Here is a 13,547-nt window from a genome sequence, read left to right on the forward strand (position 1 = left end):
CTGCGGCTGCGAGCCTGCAACAGCCTTGAAACGCAGGGCACCCCACCCCCCCCAACACTAGTGTTAAATCATCACAATCCTCCGGGGGTGGGTGGGGTCACCGCGTTAGCCCTCTGTCTCATGTGCCCCACCCACCTCGGAGATTGGGTCTCGGGGGCACCTCCTGGAGACACCACCTGGAATAGCACGCCCCCCCCCCCCACACTAATACTGCCTAAATGCTTTGCCGGGCCGAGTGCCGATGTGGAAACTGAGGTACGGGCCGGGGACACTATGACCAAACTGTCCTTGGATCTGGACTACGGATCTCCAGCATTTTCTTCGCACAATACTGGCGTTGGGGTCCTAACCACCGGTGATAACACCCATGCCAGTTCAGCCCTGAGGGTCCCACCAAGGAGATTGCATCGGCTGGTGGCCCATGCAATCGTGACACTCTTGGCCACGCCTAATTTGAGGTTGATGGGCGCGAGAGTCCACTGCAGCGACACAGACGTACAGCCCTAAGGTGCCACTTGAACATGGCCGTGGACGGAGTGGGGGCTCGGCAGCCCGGGGGTCCACATACCTACCGCTTCCGATACTCCTGGCTCTGCTGTGGCCAAGGGGGTGCTCCTCCGCCTCTAATCACCCGCCTTCTTTCAGACCCCTGGTCTCCACCATGACTAAGGGGGCCGGTGCGGGGAAAAAGCAGAGCTCCCTCAACATGTTTACCAAAACACCCTCCAAGCTGGCGCCCAATGCCCCTGAGGAACCTCCCGCTACCTCAACCCCTCGAGCTCAGTGGACTCACAGAAGTTGCTAGAGTACATTCGAGATGGATTCACCACACTCCATACTAAACTGGACGATATGAATGGGACCATCTCCTCCATTAAAGCCCACATTGAAAAAACAGATAGCCGAGTCGCCGAGATTGAAACCCGGGTGGGAGCCGCTGAGGATGACCCGAGCTCTCTCCAAGCTGCGGTCTCCACTCTTACTAATCGGATGGCTGCAGTGGAGAGGAAAAACGAGGATCTCGAATCCCGTTCGAGACGCAATAATCTACGCATCGTGGGAATACCCGAAGACAACATCACGGAGCCCATGGAGGACTATGTGGAACGCGTCCTCATGACACTCCTCGATAACCCCAAACTCTCCCCGCAGTTTGCAATTGAGAGAGCACACCGATCCTGGACCGCTAAACTCAGACCAGGGGCTCCCACGCAGCCCATTGTAGCCAGGATCTTGAACTTTCGGGACCGAGACGCCCTCTTACAGGCAGCCAGGATCAAGGGAGAACTTCTGCGGTGATCGGCCAGAGTCCACCTCTACCCGGACTACTCCGTGGCTGTGCAGCGGGAACGTCAAACTTTCGTTGCTGTGAAAGAGACTCTGAGTCTTGGGAGTCAAGTACTCCATGCAGTTCCCAGCCAAACTAAGGATTGAACATTACAACAAAACTTTTTTTTACGATCCCGGAGGAGGCCTTGAAGTTCCTCGATGAGCACTTCCCTGGCTGATCCCTCAGCCGCGTATACGAGGTCCAATTAACTTTGATACCTTGAAGTTGTCCTGTGCCAGTAATGGGCCACATGTAGCCTTGCTCATAATGTCATTTATAATATCCAAAACAAGCTATTGGTTTTCCATGTTGAACTGATCCCAATGCTCCGGTCATACTGCGATGCATGGTCTAATTGTGTTCGGCTATTACTGATACCCCGGTGTTCCCTTGGATATAAGATATGCACTCGACCCCTACAGATCATGCTTACTATGGTAATAGTTGAGACCTATTCCCTAAGGCTAGGCAGTGAGATGACTGCAACCCTTATTGGTATTACCTGCAACCCAGTGCATAAGTAATTGTTGCCAAACACGTTAACCACTCCAGCTGTATTAATGCCCTCCTTACTCTCGGAATAGTCTGTCGCGCCTCTGCTAGGCAGCTAACAGACCCCCAGGCGTAGATGCCGAAAAGTTTGCTGTGAAGGTTCCGGTTGGGTTTGTTGGGGTCTCGTCTCTGATTGGGGGAGGGATGTGCGTGGGGGAATGTTATGTTAAAAAAAAAAAACTCTTCACAACCACGAGGGACGTTGCGTGTACTACACTAGCACATCATGAGTACATTGGCAGGGATACACTTATAATAAGAAGGACTGTCTGCCTTCTGCTTGGTAGTCTGTCCAGAATCTCAAACACCACCACCACCACCACCACAAAGATGGCGAATAACGACCCGACGTTTATGAGCTGGAATGTCCGCGGCCTGGGCAACTACAAAAAGATACGGCAGATACAACTGCATGCTGAACACCATGGAGTTAAAATGTTATGCCTACAAGAAACCCACGCTCGTTCCGAACAATGTGAACGATTTGCCCAACAATGGGGTCCCCAAAGATATTATACTAACTACTCCACACATAGCCGTGGCACGCTCACTTTAATTCACAGAAGCCTGAAATTTGTGTGTAACCATTCCATTGCTGATCCCCTAGGTAGATACGTATTGACCATCGGCACACTACAACACCAGGAGGTAGCCATCCTCAATATCTATGGCCCGAATGTTGACTATCCCGATTTCTATCTCCACCTAGGATCGGTCCTGGAAAGCTACCCCCTAATCTCGATTACATGGGGTGGCAATTTCAACACAATATTGGATGTTACCCTAGACAGGTCGGGCTCTCGACCCCGCCAACTCTCCAAAGCAGCCTATACTATACTTATCACGCTCCCTCGGTTGGCATTAGTAGACGCCTGGCGGCTAATGTACCCCGACTCCCGCACCTACTCATTCTATTCCTTGGTCCACGATTCCCATTGTAGAATAGACTGGTGGCTCATAACTGACATGCTAGTTAGGTCCATATCTTACCAGGCTATCCTCCCCAGAACATTATCAGACCACTCACCAGTACTTATTTCACTAAACTGGGGCCCGGACGCCAGAAGGACGAGACAATGGAGGTTGGGTCCCCATGCTCTTCTAGACCAGGATTTCGCTACCGAAACTGAATCCTCCATTGAGGAGTTCTTTGAGGTTAATGTGGACTCTAACGACACAAGCCATACTTTGAGAATCCTTTAAAGTGTATACAAGAGGTATCGCCATGTAAAGGGAATCCGGGCAGACATCTCTGTTAGTGAGTCAACCCTATCCAATCGAGGCCCAATATGCTCAAGACCACTCCCCAACTACGCTCTCAGCACTAGGCTCCGAACTGGACACGTTTCGCTGCCTGGCTGAGCGAGAGGCCAAACGCCTAGACTCTCCCCATTCGGTAAGGAAATATGGGGAAGGAGAGCGTCCTGGCCGTATGTTGGCTAGACTGCTCTGTCGCGTGTTCGGAGCTCCCAATATCCCAGCTATATCAAGGTCCGATGGCTCATTGGCCACTTCCCCTCAGGACATCAATTCTGAGTTTCTAGAGTTCTACACCTCCCTATACTCTGCGGTCGATGCCCCCCCCCCCCCCCAATACCAGAAATCGACTCATACTTGGATAATCTCCCCCTCTCAGTCCTATCCGAGGAAGCTGGCTGCTCTCTGGAACGCCCCATTACCACTGATGAGCTAACTGAGGCCATTGAGTCGCTGGCATCGGTTAAAGCCCCCGGCCCGGATGGGCTCCCCATGGAGTTTTATAAGCAATACAAGACACTCCTGTTCCCGCACATCCTGGCCCTTTGGGAAGAGTCATGTGAAAGGGGTGTACTTCCTCCTTCCCTCCGCGAGGCATTAATAACAGTCCTCCTCAAACCCGGCAAGCCCCCTACCCAATATGGCTCATACCGTCCCCTCTCACTGATTAACAGCATTATTAAAATATACGCTAAACGTTTTGCCAACCGCTTAGCCCCGATCATGCCCCACATTATCCACCCTGACCAGGCAGGATTTGTCCCGGGTAGATCCACATCCCTAAATTTGAGAAGGCTCTTCAACGTCATCAGCAGGGTCAACCCCACTATGCAGGCGGTAGCGGCCACCCTAGAGATGCAGAAGGCATTTGATTCGGTCTCTTGGAAATACCTCTGGCGAGTCCTAGAGAAATGCGGGTTTGGCCCCAACTTTCGAGCATGGGTTAAGTTACTGTACACAGCCCCCTCAGCTAGAGTTTGCACAGAGGATAGGTGCTCCACCCCCTTCCAGATATCCAGAGGGACGCGGCAGGGATGCGCTTTTTCCCCCCACTTATCTTCGCCATCGCTATTGAGCCCTTTGCTGACATGATTTGCCAGTCACACTCTCACAGGGGATTACGCACAGCGGGTCAGTCCGATATAATCTCCCTCTACGCAGACAACGCTCTTCTATACATCCGTTCTCCCGATACCAACCTGGCTCCTATCCTCGAGGACATTGTCAGTTTTGGGGACATCTCTGGTTTGAAGGTTAACCGCTCCAAATCTGTATTATTCCCTCTTACGGACTCCACACAAGCCCCATTGGACTTGGGAGGATTCACCTGGTTCCATTCAAGCATCACTTACATGGGCGTGGAGGTCTCCAGACACACGTCACAGCTGTGCAAGGATAAGGAACAAGTTACTTACCTGTAACTGTTGTTCTCCAGCATGGGTCTGGCATGGATTCACATGCTCATGAATATTCCCCGTCGTCAGGCTGGGAATCCTCGGTAAAGAAAAAACCAGTATCAGTTTCGTTTCTGATCTGTCTTTCATAGTAATAACCAATCACTGGTCTCTGCGTCATACTGACCACAGCCAATGACTGCCCTCTACCTAAGCACCGCCTCTGGCAGCCATCTTCAGATTTGGAAGCACGTGAAGTGGCAGTATGACCAAGTGAAGAGCCGCAGAGGGGTAGGCGGGAGGGTTCGCATGTGAATCCATGCCAGACCCATGCTGGAGAACAACAGTTACAGGTAAGTAACTTGTTCCTTCTCCAGCATGGGGTCTGGCATGGATTCACATGCTCATGAATAAAGAATACATAGCAGTACACACATGCACAACCACGGGAGGTGGCAAAGGCTCAACATTAAGCATCACATCAACTCAACATTAAGCATCTTACCTCCTCACCAGGCTCACCTCAGGCGAACAGGTTGCGCAGCACTGCTTGGCCGACCCTGGACTCCTCCCTGGAATCCCGGTCGACGCAGTAGAATTTCGTGAAGGTGTGCGTCGACCTCCACGTAGCAGCCCTGCATATGTCCAGCAGGGGCACACCAGATAGGAACGCCGTGGTAGCTGCGATCGCTCTGGTGGAATGGGCTCTCGGACGGCCAGGCAGCGGTCGGTTTGCCAACCGGTGACAGCACATGATACAGCCGGAGAGCCATCTGGAGATGGAAGCCTTCGAGAGAGCCTTCCCCTGATTGACAGGTCCAAAGTTCACAAAGTTGTGACGTCTTCCGAAAACACTTCGTGCGGTCTACGTAGAACTTCAGCGCTCTAGCCACATCCAGCGAGTGCAAAGTCCTCTCAGCCGGCGACGAAGGCGACGGGAAGAACACAGGCAACACCAAGGGTTCGTTGAGATGGAAGTCCGACGGCACCTTGGGCATGAAGGAGGGGTGCGTCCTGAGCACTACCCTCGTGTCGTGGAAAGTCAAGTACGGGGCCTTGCAGGAAAGGGCCTGGATCTCTCCCACTCGTCGTGCGGAGGTGATGGCCACAAGAAAAGCTGTTTTCCACGATAGAAACTTCAACGGGGCCGAGTGCAGAGGCTCGAACGGAGGTCCCATGAGCTTGGTCAGCGCCACGTTGAGCTCCCACGCCGGGGCCGGAGCCTTCACCGGCGGGAACGATCTGAACAGTCCCTTCATGAACTCCTTCACCAGACGATGAGACCACAAGGACGTCCGCCCCGTGGTTCTGGTGTATCGGGAGATCGCAGCAAGATGAATCTTGATGGACGCGTGTGCCAGACCAGCTTTGGCCAGCGTCAGCAGGTACGGCAGTACTTGGGGAGCCGTAATCCGTAGAGGGTTAATCTTCTGTGCGTGGCACCAGACAGAGAACCTCTTCCATTTGTGTCCGTAGCATTTAAGAGTCGAGGACGCCCTGGCCTTTGCAAGAACCTCTCTGCAATCGGCCGGTATGTCGTATCCTCCAAACTCTAGCGCTGCAGGAGCCAGGCCTGCAAGTTCAGCGACTTCGGGTCGTGGTGGAGGATGGCGCCTCCTTCCCTGGAGAGTAGATCCGCGTCCGCCGGCAGCTTGATCGGCGGGGACGCTGACAAGTCCAGAAGGTCCGGGAACCATATCTGCCTCGGCCACGCAGGTGCGACGAGGATCATCCTGCACCGTGACCTCTTGAGCTGGTTGACGAGCCGGATTAGCAGAGGCAAGGGAGGGAACGCGTAGAGGAACAGGCCCTCCCAGGGGAACGAGAAAGCATCGCCCATGCTCCTCGTCTGGGGAAACCTGCTGGCGAACCTCCGGCACTTGGTGTTCGTCGCCGTCGCGAACAGGTCGATCTGGGGTGTGCCCCACCGTCGGAAGAGGCGATCCACCAGATCCTGCCGTAGTTCCCACTCGTGGCACGAGCGCAGCTCCCTGCTGAGTGAGTCGGCGATGGTGTTTTTTATCCCTGCCAGATGAAACGGCACCAGAAAAATCCCTTGGGCGACGGCCCAATGCCACAGGTCCTGCGCCTCCTTGGACAGCGCTGGGGACCTGGTTCCGCCCTGTTTCCTGATGTAAAACATGGTGGTGGTGTTGTCGGTGAAGATCCTCACCACCTTGCCCTTGAGGGACGGAAGGAAGGACCTGAGGGCCCAAAACACTGCACGGAGCTCCAGGACGTTGATATGCAGGGACTTCTCCGTCGGGAGCCAGAGTCCTCTTGCGTGCAGATTTTCGGTGTGCGCTCCCCACCCTTCCAGGGAGGCATCCGTGGTCACAGTCTCCTGGTGGGCTGGGGTCTGGAAGTCCATGCCCGCCGTCAGATGCGCGAGGGTGCCCCACCACCGTATCGCTCGTCGGAAACTCTCGTCGAGCTTGATCCTTTCCTCGAAGCTGCCCGTCGTCTGGTTCCAGCACGCATCCAGGAATTCTTGCAACGGGCGCATCCGGAGCCTGCACATGGGAATGAGGTAGATGCAGGAAGACATCATCCCGAGGAGGGACTTGATGGACCTCACCTTGGCCGCGTCGGCCACCAACATCCGTTGCACCTTGCCCAAGATGGTCCTGGTCCTCTCCTCCGACGGGGAGGCCAGAAGGGACACTGTGTCGAGTCTCGCTCCCAGAAACAGTGCGACTTGCGCGGGCACCAGGTGGGATTTGGCGTAGTTCACGGAGAATCCCAGGTCCGTGAGGAGTTGGACGGTCCTTGCCGTGTGGACCACGGCGAGCTCCCTCGTCTTGTTGCGGATGAGCCAGTCGTCCAGGTAGGGGTAGACGTGAATCCCCTCGCGGCGCAGCTGCGCCGCCACCGGTGCGAGGCACTTGGTGAATACCCTGGGTGCCGACCGTAGTCCGAAGGGAAGGGCTTTGAACTGGTAATGACGCCCCTGGACCACGAATCTGAGGAATTTTCGGTGCCCCTTTAGGATGGGAATGTGGAAGTAGGCATCCTCCAAATCCAACGACGATAGGAAGTCTCCTTCCTCCAGCTGACCCAGGACGTGCTGGAGTGTGACCATCCGGAACTTCTGCGCCTTGATGAACTTGTTCAGACGTCGCAGGTCTAGGATGGGGCGCCATCCTCCCGTCTTCTTCTTCACGAGGAAGTATCGCGAGTAGACTCCGGAGCCCCGAAGCCTCTTTGGGACGAGTTCGATGGCGCCCTTTCTGAGCATCGCCTTTACCTCCAGGAGAAGTTGAGGGACGTGAAGTTCTTTCCTGGCCACGGGGGGGGGACGCGCGGGCACCTTCTTTGAAACTCGAGCGCGTGGCCCCGGGCCAGGGCGTCCAGCACCCAACGGTCGGTGGAGATGGACTCCCACACGCTGACGAAGCCCGCCAGCCGGCCTCCCACCGGGGTGCTTCGGTGGGGGCCCGACCCCACGGCCGGTTCAATCCTGCTTGGACGCGGCCTTGCCGCCTTGACCTCCTTGGCGACGACGGCGGGGTCCGCTAGACTTGCCTCGTCCTCTGTAGGCCTCTTGCGACGACGAGCGGGCCGCTTGACGGTAGGAAGCGAAACCGCCGCCGGAACCTTTGGAGGCGCCCTTGCCTCCGCCGCTCCGAAAGGGCGTTCGTCGTTGCTGCAGGACTCCAAGGGCCCGGGCCGTCTCGGTATCCGCCTTGATGGCCTGAAGGGAATCGTCCACTGTCTTCCCAAACAGGTTGTTCCCGTCGAAGGGCATGTCCAGGACTCTGGTCTGGACGTCCTGCCGAAAGTCCGTAGCTTTGAGCCATCCAGGACGTCGAAGGCAAACGCCGTTGCCCAGCTGGCGGAACCCAGTGTCGGCGATGTCCGTCGCCACGGTGATGGCGTGGTCCGACGCCACCTCACCTTCCTGCAGGATCTCAAGGGCCTCCGCCCTCTTGTCGTCCGGCAGAAAATCCAGCAGGGGAGCTATCTTGTACCAGAGCTCCCTGTCGTAGCGGGCCACGATAGCCAAGGCGTTGGCCGCTTTAATCGTCGTCGCTGCCGACGAGATGACTCTACGTCCCATAGCATCCAATTTCTTTCCCTCGCCGTCCGGCGGGGAAGTCGATGTGGAACCCGCACCCCCCCCCGCTTTCTTCCTGGCTGCCGCGGAGACGACGGAGTCCGGGGTAGGCTGCGCCCGGAGGCATAGGGGGGCCGTGTCCGGGACCCGGTACTTTTTCTCGTACCGGTCTCTTCTAGCTGGCGTCGTGGAAGGGTTCTTGAGGAGGGAAAGGCCCTCATCCCAAATGTCGTCCAACAGAGGCACTGCGAGGACCGTCTTCCTCTTGGCCTCGCGCCGCTGATAAAGGAAGCCTTCCTTTTTCTTCTCCTCAGGGCAGAGTTGGAAAAGCTCGGAAGCCCTGGAGATCATGGAGTGGAAAGATCCGATCTCGTCGGGCGGAGAAGCCCTGGTGGGAGGCGACGACGGAAAATCCTCGTCGTATGCCTCGTCGTCCGTACCCGTCGCTGCCGTGTCAGTCCCCGTATCATCCCCTCGGGTGGACGGGGAGGAGGGCTGGACGGGGCGCGACGGTTGAAAAGGAGGTGGTGGATGGATCCTTCTTTTCTTGGTAGGGGGAACACCAGAAGGTCCCGGTTCTGGATCCCCCGACGGGAGAGGTTCCTCCGTCGGTAACGGTAGCCTCGTCCTTATCTCGGAGCATAAGGACTGTATGGCCAACAAAATGGCCGCCGAGTTGTCTTGCGGCGCTGGCAGAGGGGAATCCGACGGGCGAGCAGGGGCCCCGTCGGTATCCTCGACGATGTCGTCGTCGTCACCTGCGTCGGGGTCCATTCCGACGGGCTAGCCTTCTTCCACGCCTAGGCCGTGGCTTAAGACCTCGATCAGCTCCTCTTCTGAGGTTGAGGCCGAATCTACGACGACGCCCTGCCCCCCCTTCTTCCCCACGGAGGGTTTCACGGGGGTCCTATCGATGGGCACAAAGGAAGACTCCCTCCGAGGAGGCAGGGAGATTCTGGGCCCTGAGGTCGCCACCACTGGTGTAGCCACCACAGGCTGAGCCAGGGCCGCCGCGACCGTTTCGATAGAGGGCTTGGTCGGATGGATCAAGGCCTTCACCACCTTAGGTGCGCTCACCGCCTTATCCTTGAGGGAGGGGGCACTGCCACGCTCCTCCTCTGCCTTAGAGCTCGACCGGGGCCTCCCCAGGAGCTTCGCCGGGTGCTCGGCCTTCCGCTTACCCGACCCAGAGCGTTGGCTCGTGGTTGATGGTGCCGGGGAGGGTGCGCCCTGCCTGGCGCCCGTAGAGCCCGACCGTTCGGCGCTCCCGGTGCCAGCGGACTCGCGGTGCTTGGCCTTATGTTGGGCCCCCGTCGCCGGGGCGCCCTCAAAGGTCTTAGAAGACCGCTCGGATTTCTTCTTCTCGCCAGACGGGCTCTTACCCTCCAGCCAGTTGGCGAGACGTTGATGGCGGTCCTTCATGGTCCGTTCCGACATGTTGCCGCAAAACGCACAGTCCTTCTCCACGTGCGTCTTGTCCTCATGAAGGCAGTAAAGGCAGAAAGAGTGTTCGTCCTCCTTGAAGACGTTCTGCAGCTGGCATCCAGGGCAGACCCTGAACAGCTTTCCGGGCGTCGAGCTTCCCTTCTCCTGGGCCATCTCCGAGACCGGGCCTGAGAAGCTTCTGGAGTCCTCCGAAGCGTAGCTCGACGAAATCTTCACCCTTGAGGGGCACAGATGAATCCGACACGGGTCCCCGTTGATCGGATGTAGGATCGGTGGAGCTTGAGGCTCTTTTGACCGAAAGAATCGAAGTTTTTTGTGAAAAAGCGCGAAAAATAGCACTAACGCTCGAGAGCAATAGCACGAGGATCCCAACACATGAACGTGCGGTAAAAATCTGAAGATGGCTGCCAGAGGCGGTGCTTAGGTAGAGGGCAGTCATTGGCTGTGGTCAGTATGACGCAGAGACCAGTGATTGGTTATTACTACGAAAGACAGATCAGAAACGAAACTGATACTGGTTTTTTCTTTACCGAGGATTCCCAGCCTGACGACGGGGAATATTCATGAGCATGTGAATCCATGCCAGACCCCATGCTGGAGAACTACCAGAGTTATCTGAAGGACCTGGTCACGAAAACTTCTAGCTGGACCAGGCTCCCCATTTCGCTTGCAGGCAGGATTGGAATACTTAAAATGGTGGTATTACCCCAACTTATTTATCGCTTTACCAATCTGCCCATATGGCCAGGGGACGCATTCTTCAAATCACTACGCCAAATCTGCAACACCTTCCTCTGGCACTCGGGCGCAGTCCGCTTCAAGCTCTCCACACTAACCACCCCTAAGGAATTAGGTGAGTTTAATGCCCCAGATTTCACCAGATATTGGGTGGTAGCTCAGTCCCAATTTGCATCTCATTGGTTCAATACCACTGACCCCCCCCACCCCACATGTTCGTTTGGAAAAACTGACAGTCTCTGACCGGGTGATTGGCTCCCTTAACCTTAAACCCCGACTCTGCAAACCCAGTAGCCAGTACGTCCTTGGCGTTGGCCAAGCGGTGGGCTATGGTTGATGCACATAACCCATTCCATGGGGACCTGCCGTTATGGAACTTCTTTCCGGATGTCCCATCCGTTTCACAATCCATCGTTGAGCAACTCTGTTCCCATTTCTCCTTCAGGGGCAAGGTGTCAAGGCTTTATTCCCAATTGCAGGTCAGGGCGGCTCCACCCTTTACTAAATTGAGGCGCAGCTGGGAGGAGGACCTGGAGGTTGAGATCACTGACAAGAGATGGTCCCGAATGTACGCTCACACTCACGTTGTGTCTTACAACTCGAAATTTAAGTTAATACAATTCAAAGTGCTGCAGAGGTATCATCACACGCCTCAGAGACTACATCGTATGTTTAGCGAATCCCCTCCCCACTGTCCCAGGTGCAGCTCGGATCAGGCTACCTACATACATACATATGCTTTTACACTGCCCATACCTGACCCAATTCTGGTCTGACGTCTGCACCACGTTATCAGATGTATTGGAACACACCATTACCCCCACCCCACTGCATTGTCTCTTTCATGACTTTCCCCAGTTGGGACGGGACTCGAAGAAACTGGCGGGGCTTTGTATGCTGCTGGGGGTCCGCTGTATATTGCTATGTTGGCTCCGGCCCAAGGCAATCACATACACACAGTGGCTTAGAACAGTTACATGGGCACACGACACGGAAGAAGCCTGGTGTGCAATGCAGCACCCACACACAAGGCCAAGAGACATCTGGCGTAGGTTTCGTGATTACATGTCTGCCATGGCTTCTACTTCAAACTCTGTTCATTCTTCTCCAGGTTGTTCCCCATAATGTGACCAGTGTGTGATCTTGGTCTCCTTTATCTCGAATGCCAATCCTTTGTGTGCCATCTGAATCTCCTGCTCTTCCATAAAATGTACAAGGTGTTCTGGTAATGTATGTGTGTTGTTTTGCTGCTGGAGTCATGTGGCTCCCTGTGTTTTTTCTTTTTTTGTGAGTTGTCAATGCAAATAAAAAAAAGGTTTAAAAAAAATAAAATCACCTGCAGGGCGGCTGGGACTGAGCTAGCGGGCTCCCTCAGGTGTAGCAGAATATCGTCTGCGTAAAGGCCAAGCTTAAAGATACGGTCTCCCACATCAATACCACGTACTCTTGGGGAACCTGAGGTATTCTGCGAGTATCTCCATGGTCATGGCAAACAGGAGCGGGGAAAGGGGGCAGCCCTGCCTAGTCCCTCTTTGAAGGCTAAAGATGCGCGACAAGTGCCCATTCACCGTGACTCTACCTGATGGGGTAGTGTATAGGGCCTTGATAATTTGCCGGATCCCCTCTCCAAAGCCCAGTTTCTCGAGTACTCCATGAAGGAACCCCCAGTCCACCCGGTCGAACGCATCCTCAGCGTCAATGGCCACAAGGACCAGGTTATTCCCCCTCGGCGCTGCGTCCCTCATGAGATGCAGAGTTTTTCGAAGGGTGTCCGCCCCCTGCATGAAGCCCACTTGATCGGAGTGGATAAGCCCCGGCATATGGCCGTCCAGCCTCGTAGCAATGATCGAGGTGAATAACTTAGCGTCCACATTCAGGAGAGACATTGGTCTGTAGGACCGGCAGTCTGCCGGGTCCTTCCCTTACTTCGGGATTACCGTGATTGCTTTGCCAAAGGATGGGGGAGCCCTCCCCGTCGTCATGATATTGGAGAAATGTCCTGCTAAGAACCCTGCCATGTGGCCCGAGAAGACCTTGTAGAAGCCTGCAGTGAACCCATCCATCTCCAATTCCTTCAGTTCTTGTCTCGTCCCTCGTGCATTACCCAGGTCCCTCTCCTTCTCTTCTTCCCCTTTCCCTTCTGACCTCTCAAGTTGAATTATCTCAGACCTCAATCTATGAGCCAGGGGGGTCCCAACCCTCTTTTTGGATGCCCCATTCATTTATCAGTCTACCCCTCCAGGTAGCCTTCGCCGCCTCCAATACTGTCTCCCGGTTGACTTCTCCAGTATCATTCAGCTCAAAGTATTCTCCAATTGCCGTCATCATTTCCTCTTTAAAAACTGCATCCTTAAGTAGGAAGTCATTACATTTCCATAGGGATTCCCTGGGTTTCAGGCCCGATATGCAAATGTCTGACCAGACCAGGTCATGGTCTGACCAGCTAACCGGGCAGACCTCACAAGAGTCTACTCTGCTCATGTGCTGGTGCCCCGTGAGTACATAGTCTATTCTCGTCCTAGTGCCATGGACTGCGGAATAGAAGGTATAACCTTTTCTGATTGGGTGTAGTTCCCTCCATATGTCAACCAACCCATGCTCCCACATTAGGTCCCAGAACCCCCCATTCGGGCGTCCCCCTCTACTGCCCGGCGGGATGGTCTTCCCACTGTGGTCCAACTCCCGGTCTGCCCACATGTTGAAGTCCCCACCAAGGAGTAGGAGCCCCCCAGCTTTGGCCATCACCTCTCCCAGGGCTCCTTGAGTGAATTCC

The 13,547-nt window shown here is 55.3% G+C and overlaps 1 long non-coding RNA gene across 1 annotated transcript in view; it reads right to left on the reverse strand.

Annotated features, from left to right (window-relative positions):
- The window catches only part of LOC138580619 (uncharacterized), a 72,130-nt gene that overhangs the window by 25,468 nt on the left and 33,115 nt on the right, over nt 1-13,547 (reverse strand). The window lies entirely within an intron of this gene.

Source organism: Ambystoma mexicanum, chromosome 3p, assembly GCF_040938575.1.
Source record: "Ambystoma mexicanum isolate Mex_15411 chromosome 3p, UKY_AmexF1_1, whole genome shotgun sequence".
Classification (NCBI taxonomy): Eukaryota; Metazoa; Chordata; class Amphibia; order Caudata; family Ambystomatidae; genus Ambystoma; species Ambystoma mexicanum.